We start from the raw sequence: 19834 nt of genomic DNA on the forward strand, positions 1-19834 counted from the left end.
CGAATAATAAATATAATATAATGTGTAATTCTAACATTTCAAACACCAATTTTAATCCAGCTAGATATATTAAAATAATAAGGAATTTCCTATTATTTTCAGTTCAAAATCAAGGTAATGTTGATGACATTTATCTTTCGTTTGAAAAGGTCATATAGAAAGAAAAGGAGCGTGATTCTTTTACCATTCATTTAAAAATAAAAGAAAAACGAAATTTTCAATCACAAATTATTGTGAACACGTTTAAAAAATCTTAAAAATTATCGTGATATGAAAATTTTAAAAGACGCAGATTATCATGTGATTCGCATTTATACATAAACTAGCAGTACCCGCAGAGCGTTGCCCGTGGCATAACATCCAAGAGGAAAAATTAGCTTTAGACTTATCTAGCCTCTACCCGATATGACATGGGAATATCATGCGGGATCAAAAAGACATTTAGAAATCATCAAAAATAATTACAAACAATTTTTATAGCACCTATTCAGAAATATTTAGGACTAAGATTTGATATACAGTCATTTGGCGCCTTGCGTGGTTGGTAATTTTTCAGTGGCACTTTTGCTACTATTACCCTATTGCTGCCGTTCTCGCCACATTCGGCCATTTCGCTAAAATTTGATGATAAATTATTTTGTATATCAAAGCTGTTTCTAAAGCTGAAAAATGGACTGACTATAGACATTGTTCCTATTGAAACCGAGGCATCATTTCTGTAATCCACACATGGATCGAAATTCAGAGCGGAGTACTCCTTTTCGGACCAAATATCAGGAACGTTTGATCTTCTCCTGTGTCTCAAATTTAAATGTTCTTCTCTGTCAGCAGACAGGCGAGATTCAATCTGTCTCTGTAATTCAATTGCAGCGCGATATAAAGAGAGACGGTTACTTCGATCAGACCCTCCTTTGAAGAAAGTGTGGACATTCTTTCTCTGATATTCACTAACCTAACGTTTCTTACATTTTCATTATTGCGCAACAAACGAAACGTTTTGGCATTTAATGTGCTCCGGCCAAGGTTGAATTTCCTTATTTTGGGGATAATGTAATTTGAATCGATGTTGAAAATTAGACATAAACGAAGAAATGTATCGCATATGAGTACCACAGCTCTTGCTGTAGGATTGTAGTAGGAAAATAATTACTCTATAAGCTCTTTGATTGCTAGGTCTTTTCTATGTTAGTTCTATAGTACATCGGTATCATAACAATCAATGTTCAAATTTGTAAGGAAAAATCGCCAACTTCCCTCATTGTATAAACATTCCATCATTTTCTGGTGTTGCTTTTGGTTCCTTTTTTAAAAAGAATCGATAAACTACCCTTTTATTTGTGTCAATTGATTTTATTTCTGAATCTTACATTCCTATCATATTCTAAAATGAGAAATATTGAAAAGGGAGAGGAAAATAATAAAATCTCGTCAACTGGGAAACGGATTTTCACATTATAAGAATAATTATACATTCATAGGTTGAATTTTTGTGTTTTATGTAGAATTTTGATAATCCATTTGATTAAAAATAGTGCCATATAAATAGAAAATATAAATCCGATGTACCCTGTCAATTGGAGTGAAACTCGATCTTGGGAATTGGGAAGAACTTGCATGTTTTACGTCATCTCACAAATTTCATCTCACAATTTTCACGTCATCTCACAATTTTTTTCCTTTTTTTTTTTAAGGAGGGGGCAGGTTCTAACCAACCATTTGCTTCAAATAATTCCTAAAATCAACTTATTTTTCAGGAGATAATTAGTATTATGTTTAGAAATATCTGGGATTTTTTCCCCCTCTTTTTAGCCGATAAGTTTAGGAATCCGGATTTTCCAGTAATTATCAAGAAATTAAAATTTCAAGATTTTCGGCTACATATGAACTACATTCAAATCAGAAATTTCAGCTCCGAATACCGATAGAATAGAATTTAAAAAGAAAAAAAATCATTTTCAGTAAATATGTGAATAATATCTTGGTGCAAGACCCATTACCTTACATCGAAACTAGACGAAAGTCTCAAAACAATGTCTTAAGAACTACATCAGTGCAAAAGAATCGGATAACCAGACTTCCAAAAAAGATAAGTAATTATAAATTCAGAGAAACGATTAGGAGATGAAATCAATATGTCTTTTTGGCAAATCGACATTAAATCATTTTAACTCTTTTTGACTAGGGATTTTTTAAAAATCTTTTTCGCTTCATTTTCTATGCAAGTAGCGGAGAATAGGTTCTGAACAAGATAAATTTGTTCAAATTGTTTTTATTTCAAATAATTTTAAACTAGGGGCTGGTATATGATAATTAAATAACTCTAAAAATATTACTTTTCATAATAATTATTTATTTGATTTTAAAAGGCAAATAGGATGCATATGTTTCTTTAGTAGTCAAAAGATTAAACATGCAGACTACAAAATCAAAACAAAACATGTATTGCAGGTTAAAGGATCGTTCAAGAAAGTAAACTCATTTCTTCTCTCTGATTGAACGGGTACAAAATTTGATACATGTCAACAATTTTGGGGACAAGACCACATGTCATTTATACTCTCACCTTGTACTTTCAAGTTATTGTGTTCATATATACAGGCAGGTAAAACAAAAACGGTCTACCCATAAACGTGTTTATTTCAAAATTTTCCACAGTGCTACAATTTTCGTGAAACGATCATAAGTAAAATTCATCGTTATGGCTTGTATTTTTGAAATGTCACGTTCACATAGCATATATAAGATATAAAGAATGCCAGGGAAGCAAGTCGTAGACAGATTTGGTCCAAAATACGATACAAATTCATACGTAAGAGTAATAAAATCAAATGATGGATTTCATCTAAGCAACTTGTTGAATTATCGTATGTGTATGCACCTGGAGGGACAGACTATGCATTTACAAAGTTCGTTGAAATTTAAATTCATCAATTTTAATAAAAAGGCGTCTACCAAATATCGTCTATTTGTTCTAGCTAGATATATAGACATAATTCTTCTTCTTCTTCTTATTATTATTATTGTATTTAGAAAGTTTAGAAGGATATTCATCAATGTCTCGAAGTTTAATTTTGTAACGATATAATAATTTCTTCTTCAATTCTTTATATAAAAGAAAGTAGAAATCCTACTATAATATATAAGAGCAATAAAAGGAACATTTTAGAATCTTTTCGTTTTTTGATACACGTAACATTCTAACAGATAACTGGCCCATAATTTTTGTTGATTAATTATGTGAAAATACTCATTATGCAAACATGAACGATGAAAAATAATCTTGGATATAGCACAGAAGATTTGCTTCTAGGACTTAAAAAAATTATATCTTAAAATATACATACAATCTATTAACACTATGTCCAGAAAAACACCACAGAACAACAGAAAAGTTAATCCTGATTTGTAAAACGAATTATTGAACATAACTATTCCTTGCACTTAAAAAAATAAGAAAATGCGAGTAAACGAAGAAGGAATTTTGGCAATCTCTTTTGCATACTTAAAATTATCACTAAGATGTAAACAAAACGAGAAGCTATAAGGTCTCTTTATTGCTGAATTTAGAAACTTATTCTTTTTTTTCAAAAATAAATTTCAGAAATGTTTATTTAACTATAAATTAATTCACTTTTTTGGGCGGGGGGAGTTTAATTTCATCTACGAAATACTGAACTATTATTTAAATTATTCTATTGTTTTTATAATTTTGCTACATACATATATTTTTGTGTTATCAATATGGTCAATATCCAGCCATAGATTCAAATTTCTGTTGATTATCTAGACAATAATTTAAAAAAAAATTATTTTAAAAAAGCTAGAATATGAAAGAACGCAAAATCAAGAAACAAAATAATTAAATAAAATTCTGATTAATACGTGAACAGAAATAAAGATTAGAGAAATCTTTTACATTTTTATGCAAACGATTTTCTACACTATTTTTGATTGCTGAAATGTACATGGAAAAGATCTGAATCCTTTCGCTTTCTCCAATTGTAAATTTTATTTTGTATCTTTTGCATTTTTAAATAAACCTGATTTGCATTATTTCTATTAATTTATTTGCCATAATCTTTTCAATTACGAAAGTACACACAATGAAAAAAAAATAATCAGATAAAATTCCGAATTAATACGTGAATAGAAATATATAAAATACAAATATTGAGAAATTTTTTAAATTTATATCCAAACGATGTTTTAACTATTTTTTATAGCTTCACTGAACATAAATGAGAATCGAGTTCTTTAGCCTAGAGTCGTTTATTCCGAACTAATAAGTTTTATTTTGCATCTTCTGCATTTTTAAATTATTTCATTTAAAAATGCATCATTTTCATCAATTTATTTATTATACGTTATTTTGATGAAATTCGCTTTAATAACAACTACTGCTTTCTAATGAATATTTCGGGAGCATTTCATATTTTTGATTAACAGTTTCGTTGGCGGTCTCTAGTCATTCTTGTTCTGGCAGCCCTGGCATTGAATATAAGGAAGAAAAAAAAAAAAAAAAAAAAAGATTTTTAATCAAACCATGACGTCTGGAGAAAAAGATGGCTGATCCTTATCATAGAGAATCTTTTTGTTATCTTTTGGAAAATTTCCATGGCCACTCTTTCGATCTCGGTATCGTAATTTTGTGGGAAGTCTTGTCAAACACAGAGCTCTTTTGCTCTCTAATACGGTAAGTGAATATTTACTCTGTTATTTATAATTAAAATTGAATACAGGATGCCCATAAACTTCGCGCACAATTCTGAAAAACACTTTTGAGCATATTTTTATTATAATAATTTTCATTATACCAGTACCTGGAATTATATTCATATTCATTTCGACAATTTTGAATACATTATTTCACAGACGAATCGAACCTAAAACATTACCATAATACAATGTTTTGGATTACAGGTTCGAATCCAAATTTTTGCACTACATTTTTTAATCATATTTTTTCCTTTAAATATTATATTTTTAGAAATTAAAATATTAGAATCACTATATTTCCAAAATCACAACTGACTAAAAATTTCATTATAACAGAAAAGTAAATCGTTGTTTTTTTAAATAGCTTCTTCAAAAAATTTTTGAAATACATGAACATAAAATTCCAGTGTGGTATTTCTGGATTCAAAATGTTCTTAAAACATTTCATTTCAGCCATTTAAAAGAACATAATTTATTTCCTTTTAACATAATAATGTTTATATATTGGATTACTATTAATAAAATGGGACATGCATTGTGAAACTTCAGTTACAAATATTCTACAGGGTAGATTCTTAGAACTAATGCTACCAAATTTGACACTTAATTGCTTTTTGTATAGTATGTAATCATTAAGAAATTGGTTTTCAAAGATATTAATTAAAAGTTACGCATGATTTTATTAAAAATTATAAAAATGTCAACGGTTTGTTTTAATGACTTTAAAACTATTTTCCTTAACTATTTTGTATTATTTGCACAAAAATTACTTTTACACTACCTAAATTTTTTTGAATAAGCTTTTTAGTGATGCCATTTTTATTTTTATAAGTTTTTTTTTTCTAATTTTACTCAATTTTTAAAAGTGTTTTTAAATATATTTAACAACAATATTTCCATTATTTAGTAAATGGGTTTTTAATCACGCGCCTTATGTCAATATTAAATAAATTTTTTAGTGTGTGTACATTATTGTTGCTATATAATTAAGATTAAATTTTAAACAAATATTTTCATGCTACGATACTCTGGATTAGAAGTTTAAATCTCTTTTAAATTTATTTTTCATTTGAAAATTATATTTATTGAAGATTAAACTAACATAAACAACGCTATTTTTCAAAATTACTATTAATCTAACGCATTCTTCAGTTGTTTTTAAATTCTTTCATCAGATATGGAATTCCAGTGTGATATTTCCTTTTTTTTTTTTTTTTCAGGGGTTCGAAAGTTTTTACAGCAGCATGGGAAGCTAATTAAACAATACAGTTTACTAACTTGTTTAGAGAAACTACAGGTTGACAAAGATTTTGAAAACTTAGGTTTAAAAATAAAATTTCTGAAATTTAAAAAAAAAAATTACAGTTTCTAACTCTTTTTCATAATTTATCACATAACTTATAAAATTCCTTTGGAATTTTACATGGCCGAAATTTCTAGAGCAGGATGTCTGTAAAATTCAAAAGAAATTTTACAGACATCCTGCACTAGAAACACTTATTTTTTATAGAAAAATTTTTAATTAATCTACTTATACGCAAAAATTATCTTCCTTCGGAACATTTAAATGCGAACATTTCAATAAATGTCCCAAAGTTTTGATTTTTAGTTTAATTGACTTTTTATTATTTAATGAGTTTATTTTCAAACGGTACACTACTACAAAAGAAAAGTAAACATATCATTGAAATTTGTTAAACACTTTTGATGGCCTGATGAAATTGAATGTAAATGTTTTACTAACAGGAATATAAGACAAAAATTTTCATTTGAAAATTTAACTGCATCGCCCTTTACTTCAAATTACTTACCCCTTTTAGCTTGTGAAATGACTTCGTTTAAAAAAATTTCTGTAACCCTTATTAATGAATGAATTTTTCGTCCATGTTCAGTCAAATCAGTAAGTTAAATTGGAAAATGAAGCCTTTATTAAGGACAAGCCACCTTTAGCGACCAGCTGGTTTAATAAATAATTATTTCAAAAAATTTACGGAAAGCACTGTAAAGAAAAACCTACTCAGCATGTAAAAATAAGCCGTATGTTAATACATACTATCTTCACCAACAAAGAAAGAAAAATCCAGGATGAATTATTTGTAGCAGCAATAAAAAGGATTATTGATTATTGCAATATTGAAAACTATTATCGTAAAACCAAATTTAAAAAAATAGACAAAAAAGAATAGGTCAACCATTAAAAAGACGATTTTTGCATTTTAAAAAGGCGTAAAAATTATTTCTGTGCAATAATATTATCGGAAAATTAGATTTTTAATTAATTTAAATTCTAATAAAAATTTTCCCCATACAGCTTAAAAGATGTTGTTCTGCAGTGTTCTATTTTTTTAATGTCAAGTCTACGAACCGACTATTTCAAGAGGAAGTACTAAAAGGGAAATTTATGTTTGCATTACATACCAAAGGCTAATCTATGTATTATCCGTGCCTATAAAGTTCCAATAAAAACGTCTAGAAAGCACGACTTTGTGTTATTAATAGTTATAAGTTCAACTGAGCAGAAAAATAGTATTATTTTATACCATATATTTTGAATAACAAGAACTGGATACAAACCTAATGAGCATGTTTTTAAAAATACCGAAGAAGACAAATATAAAATAATATGGATGATATTGAAGTTCAATACAATAACAGATTCTAAAAATAAGGATTTATTAATTCAATCCTTTTTATTTCCTCGTCCATTTATTTTAGCAATAAACGATGGCCAGTTCAATGGCTTTTTGATATATCGTCTATTTTATGAGTTTCGTAACGATCGTGATAGGATCTTCCTTGCTACAAATCAATTGATTGTTTACTTTAATCGTACACAGAGATTCAAACAAAAATAAATAATGAAAGAAGTTATTTAAGAATAAATTGCACTCTAATTATTTATTTATTTTTCCATTTATAAAAATAGCATATTTTCAAACATCGAAAGAGAAAATAATTTTTTTTCCAAATCAAAATTATTGAGAAAATAAGCTAGACATTTTAAAATAAACATAATATGAATTTTTATAATGAAATGATTAACTATTTTCTTTATTAATAAGCTGAGTATAAAATAATAAATTACTTTAAAAGCACTCTAATGACTGTAATTTTTATTAAATAAAACTTTCATTTTATTAATACCGATTTTTTTTTGATAATTTCAACCAGAAATTTATAAAAAGTTATTCTGTTTTATTTTAATATTTTAACAAATTATTATGTTTAATTATTAACTACAATTCTTAATAATAAAACATAGTTTTCAAATATGGTATTTACCTATAAATTATCTTAAAATATTTAAATAAAAAATGTATTAGTAAAAATTGGTTTTAAAAATACTGTTTGCTTTTTTTATTTTTTTTTAATAGAAAGGAATGTTTATAAGATAATTCATTTGTATAGCTTTTATAATAAAAAGATACAAATTAGAATTAAATTATTTGAACCATCATTTTAAAACTAGCAACATAATAGATATAGTAAAACCATATTCTAGGTTTTGTCATTTTATTTAACCAGAACATTTTTTGAATGAATTATATTTGTATTCAAATACATTCTTCATAAAATATCATTGAGATGATATAAAAAACACATTAATCATAATGAGTATCTAAAATAATAAAAAACGAATATGTACAGCATAAACATTTCGGCACAAAACTAATATTTGAAAACATGTTATAATCGGAAATAATTACTTAAGAGCAAAATCATTATATAAATAATTTAGTCATTTTGATTTAATATATGGATAAATAAATATCAAACTATCAAAATCAATTCCCTTAAGGAATTCGTTAAAATCTTTTTTAATCCCATTCATTTACTGTTTCGAATCAAAAAATATGCAGACAAAATAAAACTAGAAAACTCTTGAGCACGTTTATTTTTAATGTTTACCACAGATTATCATAAATTATTCGTATTAAATGGCGTGGTAAGATTTAAAGCGAATTACCAGAACAAATATGCATCTTCTTTTCAATATTTTAATTATAAAAGCATCTGAAAATGCAATCTGAAATGCATTTAATCAACAAACCTTAACAAGAAATAAAATAATACTAAATAGCAATTATAATGTAATCGGAGAAGAGTTCAGGTAAGCTAAATCTAGTGCCTATCAGATAAGTGAAAATTCTAAAACTTACGTGTACAATCAAAGGCAATAATAGTAAAATATAATCCTTAGCTCTTTCAAAGATTCTAAGTAAATCTAAAATTTTATCAGATCCGAGCACATAGTGTGATAAATAAACAACCGGAACCGGCGTCGATGCTGGAATCGGTAAACACAAAATGACAAGTCGCCGAACACGGTTGAAGCGATTTCAGCCATTGCACAATTTCCGTTTCGTTGGAACTCTGTGCTGCCATCTACTGTTATTATCCCAAGTTATAAAATTAAGTCACTGATTTTTTTTTAAAGTCAAAGTAATATTTAGGTATATTTGGAAAGATAATATTATATCATGGAGAAATATCGGTGAATTTTATTTTGGTGAAAAAATGAATAAGCTTTCAGAGCTTTCAAGTGAAGCCTGTGCTTAGAATTTAAAATGTGATAGCGAAGTTAAATATCTTGAATTCATTTTTATATCAGTTTAAATTTTAAATTAATTTATTTACTTTTTATAATATTTTACTTAAATACTATATATGATTTCTTTTATTTAATATCTATTATATTCGTAACTCAATTAAGTGAAAAAAAATTTTAAGAAAAAGAAAAGAAACAAAAAGGTGGGGGGGGGGGCGTTTGGCGTAAGGAATTCTCACTTATTGATTAACCTGGAGCTTTTGAAAAAATTCCGTCCACAGAAGTTAATTACCATGACCAAAAGTTTCAAAATAATCACACTTATTTATTAATTTTTATCTTATTGTATTTCTTTAATTATTTATAGACTCTTTGCAAAACATTTTTTTTTTTTTGATAAAAATAATAAAACGTTTTGACACAAGACTTTAGAACCATGCTAAAAATTTATTTAAAGTGTTTGTTATAATAACTACTTCATTACACTTTTGAAGATCCATTTTCGGTATTTTCTCATCCACTTAGCCTTTTTATTTATTTATTTATTATTATCATTATTATTATTATTATTATTTATTTATTTATTTTGCTCCTTCCTCATGTTGAATTTATTTTTAAAAACTGTAAATAAGAATAATTTAATAATAATAATGGATTCAATACGTGCTCTAGTGAACATATTGTATTGTCAAATGCGTCGCGTCAATTTAATTTTGGAAATCAATGCTCAGTTTGCAGGTAGAAAAATGAAGCAAAGTTGAAATGTCGCATCGGTGTAAACAGCACTAAGGACATGATTTTTTCCGCCTTTTCCGGTTTTTCCGAATGTACATGCTGTGTGATACTATATAGATAGTATTTCACATTTTATAGATAATACACCAGCCTAAAAACATTACGATGTTAAAAGCAAAATAAATAAATGGATCTGCATTATACATATGCGCTCGAATGAAAAAAAAAATTACCCAAATCGTCTCTTTTCAAAAAGTATAAAATAGCAAACAAAATAAAAACAATGGTATAATAGAAGATAAAAATTGGAAATAAAAAAAGGAACTTTATTAACATTGAACACATTTAAGCAATAATTAATTATCTTTACAAAAAAAAAAAACATCGATTTTTTTTTCCGGTGCAGTGTTATTTCATAATTAATAACCAGTTGAGTGACAAAGTGTTGTTTCTTCAGTTTTTACATGACAAATTATCACTCATATATTGTTTGTAGTAGTGAAACCAAATTCCATAAAGTAGGGATTGGGTTTGATCACATAGTTCTATCCAGTTAATCAATGTTGATACTTATTCTGAATTTTATTTTTTGAATCTCTCTCTAAAAAATGAAAACAAATGAAAAATATAAAATGCACTAATATCATAAGAATCGATAAAACAAATATATAAGTGATAGAAGTGAAAATATCAACTGAGCAGCAAACAGTAGCAATCTTCAAAACAAACGTATTTTTGCGAAAAAAATATCAATTGCTTATTTTTAATTGTGTTATTTATTATATATAATTCATTACGCAACAAATTATAATTTGTTTAACTTTTACATGACAAACTATCACATAGATATCGTTTGTAGTTGAAAATTCAAAATCCATAAAATGTGCATTGGTTTCCAATTGTGGAGACGATTCAGATCTTAATATTTACTCTATTTTTATTTATTTTTTTCTTTCTGGATTCTTTAAAGGATTTCATTTTAAAGCGTCGTAAAGACTAGTTTCTTTTTTGTTTGTTTTTTTAGATGCGACATGGGATCAATGAATAGAATTTCACAAATGACAATGCTCATTTGATGATGCATTCATTTCACGGTTGCTTTGCTGCTGCACAAAGCCAGCCATGGTTGCTTCGACAAAAAGGAAATAAAAAAAACATGCACATTGACTTATTCGAATACAAAAGAACAGAGCGTACAAGAAAAAGAAAAAAAAATGAAAAATTCTGATTCAGGTTCTGTGGTTAAATAAGTTTTCATCGGAAAACCTTTGTCAAATATTTTCATTTTCTAGTCTTTCTGGTTGCGGTTTGTGTTTTGCATCTCGTAAAATTGTCAACCGATCAATCAATGATTTTGAATTAAAATAGAGATAATCAATTTGGAATGATTCCGGGAGTAAGAACTTGATTCAATGACTAAAAAGTGAGTCAAGAAAAGTTTTTACTTACTAATTTTATTAAATTGTAATTTATTATTTTGGCAAAATAAGTAAAAAAAAATGAAAAATTAAGGATAAGGATATCGCTTAAGGATAAAGTTTGAATAAATTTATATTTTTAATCATTGAAGCTTGGAATAAATTTATATTTTTAATCCTTATGGCTATCTACTTACAAATTTTCTATTTAAAAATGTTTAATAAATATTTAACTTTAAAATATAAAACAAAAGACTTAACATAAAAAATGGTGAATTTAATGATAACAAAAATCATTTCAATTAAGGTTTCATAACATTATTTAAAACTTCATATATGGAATGATTCAGGAGTCTGAAAAAATATCATTAATTTACAAAGTTTTTAAAAATTATTTCGCTTGCACAGAAAGAATAGGAATTAAATTGGATTTTTAAAACTGTAAATCGAATTTGTTATTAATATCATAGTTAAAAATTTAAATTCCCAGTCAGTTTTTTTTTTTTTTTTTTTTTTTTTTGCCGTTTTTACAGTTAGACATTACAAAATATAATGCATTGACCATGGAATGGCAATTAGCTTACAAATGTTTGAGGAGTTTAGCAGTTAAGGAATATATTAAAGTTTTAAATCAGTGAAGATAAAATAAGTGTTTTAATCACACTAATAATAATGAACTAAAGAGGAAAAAAATGAATATTTTGCTAGAAATATGAAATGAAAATCAAATTAGAGTTAGAAATATGTTGTATCGTAAAAAAGTGAGCAATATTATAAAGAAATTAAGCCATCATGGATTTTAAAAGAAAAAAGAAACCTGAATGTTAATAAGAAATCAAAATATGCCTATTAAATAGAAGAATAAAAGTTTAATTTATATAAAGTATTTTTATATAAAGTATTTTTTATATAAAGTATTTTTATATAAAGTATTTTTTATATAAAGTTTTTTTAAGAAATCAAAATATGCCTATTAAATAGAAGAATAAAAGTTTAATTTATATAAATTAAAAATTTTTTCAACACCATACGTGTTTATTCTATTCAGATATTCATAGTTTTGATTTAAAAAATTCAGGACATTGAGAAAAATATCAATTCTGTTCAATGTACAATAGTATGATAATGCTTTTGACTTAATTAGTCTGATTTTATTTTACTTTTTAAATTTCAGATAGAATTTCAGATAGAAAACTATTATCTTTTTTCTCGTGACACTTATTTAAGTAAGATGCATTTTTTTTTATTTAAAAAAAATTTGAAATTCGTTACAAGCTCAATTTATAATAGTGCTTTCTATTGTTGTAATTGAATTCAAATTAATTTCATTGTTCCATTAAATCTTTCATTTGCTTGTTTTTTGAAACTTTTAAAATTATAATAAAATTATTGCTTTCTTTTGAAATTATATCGCAAAATTTTTGCTTCGGGTTTTATTCCGTAACATTCATACCATTGTACACACAGCAATATAATGATGTCAATTTAATTTCTCTCTCTATCTGATGTTTCGTTTAATTTTCACAAATTTTAAAATAATCCTAATCTGTGCATAAAGCCATTGAATATCATTTTAGAATTATTTACTTACTGATGGGAGAGAACTTAGAGAGAAAGAGAAGGAAAACTACACTTTATTTTCCGATATAGCATACGAACACCAGAAGAAGAAAATGGTATTTCTGTTAATGGCAATTTAAATCATAATAGAAAGGAATTTCGGCTATCGCATTGATAAAGGTAGTGATGGAAAAATCAAATTTGTTTACTTGACATGTTTCTAGACTCTTGTCAAGTAATTCCAATAGAGAGCCGAACAGAAAAAAGGAGCTTAACGGCTGGTCGGCTGTGAGACAACTCAGGACAAGACGAACGAAAATCATCTAAAATCGGTCTAACGAAAAACTGTTTTATTAAAGTATTGCAATCAATTAGACTTGAAAGTATTTTCTTTTCAAATAGTATCAGGTATATCGTCTATAAAAAGACAGAATTAAAATTAAGGAATAGCAAACAAATTAAATTCTTAAAATGTTTAAAATTTAAATGTTTAAAATGTAAAAAAAATTAAAATTAACAGGAGTAGGTAAAAAAGATGTGGATAAATAAAGTGTTTAGGTAAGAACTTTAAACTGGTTTATAAACATTGGTCACTTGTACTGGAACTACCAAATCCTCTTTTTAGTAAAAGTTTAGAAGCAGAATTTTTCAGAAACTAATTTTTAAAAATTATAATGTAGTTAAGTATTTTAACTAATATGTGCTTTTTACGGCTAAGAAAAAAAAAAAAAAAAAAAAAAAGAATTCTGGATATATAATTTGAATTCGTTCCCCATCTAGACAAGATTTTTTTTTTTTTTTTTTTGAGTTATTGAAGCAAAATTTAGGCTTGGTTACCCTGCACCAGACATTAGATAAACAGGAGACTGGTACAATAGTAAAAAATTAGGGACAAAGAGAAGAGAAACGAAACGTGGGATTGTCTTTGCTAATATGACGTCTCATCTCTTTTATACAACCAAAATTTGGTGTTCTTCGAATTTTGACGAGGTTTTCTCACTAAATTGATCTAAACAAAGCAATGTGGAGAAAATTTCTCACTTCAGAGGCATTGTTAGAACATATTTTCCAACTACCGAGGCTTTCAGTAATAAGCGCTAAGTCTTGCTTTTTCTGAACTTGATAAAATAACGCATTCAAAAATATTAAAAACATCTAAGCATTTTTTCTTAATTGCCGAATAGGTTTTTACTCTGAATATATTTCATTCTAGAGGAACAAGTAAAAAAAAGAATGCTTAATCTTTGTTATTAATATAAATATTTTACTGAACTAAATAAAAAATTGGGACATTTTGGGATACCTATATTCAATTCTGATTAAATCTTGCGAATTATTATTTTTTAAATCTAGTGCAACCATCCGAAATTTGAGACTCCTCCCGGTTATTCCGGGCACTTAGTTACTTTAATAAAACAGGGATTTGGCTTTCTTATAGTCGTCAGTTTTTTTATTTTCTTATTAACGATTTATAGAGAAAATATTGTAATAATAAAAATTTGTGTATAGACTTTAAACCATATTTGTAAATTTCTGTCGAATTTTGAAAGAAATCCATTCAGGGGAGATCTGTCTGCTTGGCTGCTCTTGTACAAGTAAACTCGTTAACTATAAAACGTAAATAAGTAGATAGATAAAATTTGATATTCATAGATTGATTGATATATAAAATATTGATTCTTTTTAAATATTAAGCCAAATATCTGTGAAAGAATTGAACGTCTGTCGTTCACTTATTATTACAAACATTTATCACCAATTGCTGACGTGTTTTATCCCAGTAAATATTAGGCCGCGGTGGCCTGGTGGTAAGGTCTCGGCGTCGAAACCGGAGGGTTTCAGGTTCGAGACTCGATTCCACCGAAGAACCGTCGTGTAAGGGGTGATCTGTTGCCCGTTAAATCCGTCCTGACCAAACGTCCTCCCGCTGGTGTGGTGTGGGAAGGGGGGAGTGCCAGTTCAGGTGTCGTCCTCGTCATCTGACCGCGGTTTAAAATTACGAGGTTCGTCCCAAAATATCCCTAGTGTTGCTTCAAACGGGACGTTAATATAACTAAACTAAACAAACTAAACCCAGTAAATATTACGGTAAGATTATATACCATCACAGCGGGCTAAATAAACACAGATTTGTTTATTTCTCAGTTGTCTATATTTAATTAAAAATAGTTAAGCTACCTTTTTCAAGGGATTTTAATCCTTTAGACTTTTTGGATTTTAGAATCTAAAACAAATGTTAAATAGTTAAAAAAAAAATGTTGCTTCTTTGAAAGTTTCAGTTTCTTCTTCTGTGAATGAGATAGCTTATCTCTTCAAATGTTTCATGTCGTAATTGGGCCATGACGCAAGAGATTATCTTTAATTATCGATAATGATGCCGGGAATTCGAATAAAATAATTTCAAGTTAAACTTTTATTTATGATGTTCATCAAATTGGTGTAATTGAAATTCTCTATTTTATATTTCTAAAAAAAAAACGACTCAATATTTATAACAGTGTTTAGGACTCATCGTGTGCTTTAAGCTGTGGTCCTGTGCTCAAATTACAATAAACATTAGAATCGGGTTATTTTCAGAACCTTACATCTGTTCTGTTAATTTTGTATTTGAATATTCCTTTTGGAGTCCATTCCACTGGCATCATAATGCCATTCTAACATAATTATCCAGGTAATTGCAACATGCAATTGAAAAGTGGATTATACTGAGATTCCATTTTCTACAGAAAAAATAACCGTAACCGGCTACTCCGACCCGCCTGAAGGCATACGGAAAAATCTGAATGATCAGAGCGCTGCCACAGCAACACTGGTGAGAATAATGGCTGAATCCTAAGGTCTATCACCGGTCACGGTACAACTTTTCCCGTGGGAAACATGTCCCGTCATCGATAGGAGGTAGCCCCCATCATGTCTGAACCCAATAGGGTGGCGAGAACTAACCTTCATGCCGGAAGCTTCTCTTTCTCATTTCTGAGGTACCCCCCCCCCCCGGTGGAATTCTACAGATAAAATAAGTAGACAATAAACAGAATTTTTCTTCGTCAACTTTTAACAATGAATGAAAATACCACGATTAAATTTTGAGGAAACAATTTCGTTCCAAAAATTAAATCGGTTATTAATTAAACTAATTAATAATGGAAAATTACGCAAAAGAAAAAAAAATATTTTTAAGAAATTGTCAACTTTTAGAAGAAAAGAACAAACTGCACGATAACTTAAATGATAATACTAAAGAGACGTCTTTCTAAATTTTAAAATAATGTGAAAGTTATTTTTATGCAGTAATATTTTCAAGAGTTATCTCACAAAATTTCCAAAACAGATTGTCCCGTGATGCCTATTTCTCCTCTCGAAAGCTTATTTGTGATAAATTTGATAGCTCAAGGCTAAAAGGTTTGGCCTATAGTATGCCAACAGATAGACAGACACACATTCTTCTTCATTATTGGTAGAGATTTATCGTCGATTTGATCGGAAAGAAGGACAAGTGCTGCAGTTTTTATTGGTGAGAACACAAAACTTGAATAATTAATTTCCAGAAAAATAAATACAATTTTCCAGAAATATATATATATTCTATACAATTCAGAAAAATATATACAATTCAGAAAGATTTTACTGCACCAAGTATTTTCCACTATAAACGCTTGACTACTTGACGCGTCAAAAAAAAAAAATGTATTCAAGGATATTTGAAATAGTTTGACACTCATTTTTATTATAAAGAATGAATTTTTATGGTGAAGTTGTTTTTCACTTTATTAAAGAAAACAAAGGAATTCTGAATCCAATCAAAACAAGGAAAGAACAATGCTTTCACACTTGAATGCATTTCTTTATATTGCCCTTATTTTTTCTATGATTTTAATAATTTGCGGTTGTTTGCTAAGAATATTAGATATTTCCTTTTTTAAATGGACAATAAAATAAACATTAAGTCGAAATTAATTAAGAAAACAGAAAAGCCATTTTATGAAGGGGAAACGTTTTTCTTTTTTCCTTTTTCTGCCTTCTCTAATTAGAAAATAATCACTTACTTAGAGCCCTAATTAAACCATCAACGGCGGAAATTTTCATTTACTAAGAACTAATTAATTCCACGGCTACAGGTGTGAACTTTCAAAAAAAAAAAAAAATACGTAAAGCAGAAAGAATATATTCAGAAAAAAAAATGAACAAAGAAGAACGTGCCTAATAACAGATTGGGCTGGCTCTTCTTTATTTATTTATTTTTCTTTCTAAATTGAATTTTTTTTTTTTTTTTTGAATTATTTTATCTGTTTTCTTTCTGTTTTGTTCCCTGTATATTATCAGGGAAAAAAATGTTAGAAAATAACAAAACATTTAATTTTTCATCAAAAGAAAAAGAAAAAAAATGCCTTTAAATATCTAAATTTTTAAAGTTTGCATGTAATTGGAATGAAAAAGGTGATCTCCCATATACAAAAGTTATGAAAGAGAAAAGAGAGTCATTTTTTTTGGGAAACCTCAATTCTTGTATGGTTTTCTCTAATTTTAAGAGACTCAATCTACCAGGTGTTGCCAAAAAACTCAACAGAAGTGGTCTTCCCAAAATTTTCTCGCATATTCTCCAATAAAGGTATTATTACCCATTCCCCCTGCATAATATGGTGTATCTTGGTTAAGGTGCCGAATACCTTGCATTCCATTGGCAAATAATAGTTGTGGTGGAATTAAGATCATCATGATCCGTGCAGTGTAAACGTGGGCGCCAATGTGGTGGAATTAAGATCATCATGATCCGTGCAGTGGAAACGTGGGCGCCAATGTGGTGGAATTAAGATCATCATGATCCGTGCAGTGGAAACGTGGGCGCCAATGTGGTGGAATTAAGATCATCATGATCCGTGCAGTGGAAACGTGGGCGCCAATGTGGTGGAATTAAGATCGTCATGATCCGTGCAGTGGAAACGTGGGCGCCAATGTGGTGGAATTAAGATCATTATGAGCCGTGCAGTGGAAGAAAGGGTACCCATGTTTTCGGGAACATTTTTTTAATGGTCACATTCACACAAAACACGAAGACAAGACAAGACATTCACGCGCGCACACCTTACCAAAACAACATCTCATCTCAATATTTACAATCGCAATGCACTATGGGATGCATATCTAATCAGGCATCGCCATCTATTATCCAAAAGAGAAGATGGAGTAATGCAACTGCTACATAGATATGAAGCATAGATATTTGGTATGTTTTTTTTTCCAGCCCATCGAAACCAAAAATTCTACACGGAACAACAATTTTTGTCACAAAATCACATACTGAATTTCTTTCATTTGTTGCTGTGTTTTGGGGTTATTGTCTTACAATACAATAACTTAAAAACATGAATGCCAGAATACAGACTGGCAAACGGCCAACCTTTTGGAAGATTTAGTTTAAATTTTGATAAGAATTTACCTTTTAGATGCTGGATCTACGTATAAAATTTTTTATCTATTTACCTCTTTCCGTTTTGTAATTATCGAGTTCTCATTTACTCGAACTATCATATAGACAGACCTTTTCTGAATGATTTTTGATAAAAATTTACCTTCAACCTTTAAAAAAATCTTCAAAATTCGATAGAATTCTACAAATTTGGTCTTAAGTCTACATACCAAATTTTATCTGTCTAGCTCAAAGCATTTTTGAATTATCTGCAGGCTTAATACCAAAAATGTGTTTTATGGACTCTAAAAAGTCTGAAACGCAAAAATTCGTCAAAATCTCGAGTTCATTTTTTTTTTTTTTTTTTTTTTTTGACAATTCTAACATTTTCTTTTTTAAAATGCAAAATAAAAAAAAAATGGAAAAGTTAAAATTTTAAAAAGATTTCAGTCGCATCAATAAACTGAAAGAGAGAAAGACCATTAAAAAAACCCCAAATATTCATTTATTTGTTTTCCCCTATCTCTACTACTTATAAAGATCAATATGTATGTGTGTGTTGGCGCACTTCTGTCAAGGTTGGTTGACATACGGCAACCATATGTGGCATATATATACTTTGGAAAGTGGAAATAATCACTCCAGGGCTATTTTTTGTAATTTTAATTGAAATTGAAATTAATTAAAATTTAAATCGAGTTTTGAAATTTTTCATCGATAACTTACGAAAACATTGCACAAAATTAAGTTTTACACAGTTTCAAAATTTTCAAAAATTGGCTTTTTTTTATATCATTTTAATACTTATAGAAATTTTTTCCTTTCACATTTTGGTAATTTTTTTCAATACCGCTGAAGGCAATGTACAATTCAAATATGAATTATTTAGGCAATTATGTTTTTAATGGCATTTTAATGCCATGAAACTTGATTCCATTAGAATAAGCTGAAAGATATAAAAAATACAGCGCTAAAGTCAATCAAAATCTGATGATCAAAATTATTTCGTCGAGGTGATCACCAAATTATGTATAACAAATCTAATTGAAATTTAGTACAGCCAACATTCAAAACAAACTAACTGGTCGTCAAAAGCGGCTAGTATAAAATAAAATGAACACTCAAAATCATACTAGTAAACATTTATTTAAAAGTGCAGTAAAAGGTAGAAGATAATAAAAACGTGACCTGTTTTATTGAATGAAGCTAAATTCTCCAAAAGAGATGTTATAATAAAAGGATGTAAAACGAAATATTCTAATAGTGTATAAATGCCACATATCTAGTAAAGGGTGAAAATAACAAATAAATGAATAAAAATCAAAGACTTTTATTGTGGCTTATTTTTAGCGCACATGTTTATATTAATTTTAATAAATCATGCAAAATCTTGATCTTATTTTTTATTCAAATACATATTTTTGGATAACTATGCCATTGAAATGCTTAAAG

The 19834-nt window shown here is 28.0% G+C and overlaps 2 protein-coding genes across 4 annotated transcripts in view; one reads left to right on the plus strand and one right to left on the minus strand.

Moving 5' to 3' along the window:
- Positions 1 to 9012, minus strand: part of LOC129968491 (protein 4.1-like) — an 88711-nt gene extending 79699 nt beyond the window's left edge. For all 3 annotated transcript variants that reach the window (XM_056082423.1, XM_056082424.1, XM_056082421.1), the window contains exon 1: positions 8877 to 9012. The gene's annotated coding sequence lies outside the window, so the exon portion shown is untranslated. The remainder of the gene's footprint in view (positions 1 to 8876) is intronic.
- The window catches only part of LOC129968492 (calcium and integrin-binding protein 1-like), a 78571-nt gene that overhangs the window by 16735 nt on the left and 42002 nt on the right, over positions 1 to 19834 (plus strand). The window lies entirely within an intron of this gene.

This window comes from Argiope bruennichi, chromosome 5, assembly GCF_947563725.1.
Source record: "Argiope bruennichi chromosome 5, qqArgBrue1.1, whole genome shotgun sequence".
Taxonomy (NCBI): Eukaryota; Metazoa; Arthropoda; class Arachnida; order Araneae; family Araneidae; genus Argiope; species Argiope bruennichi.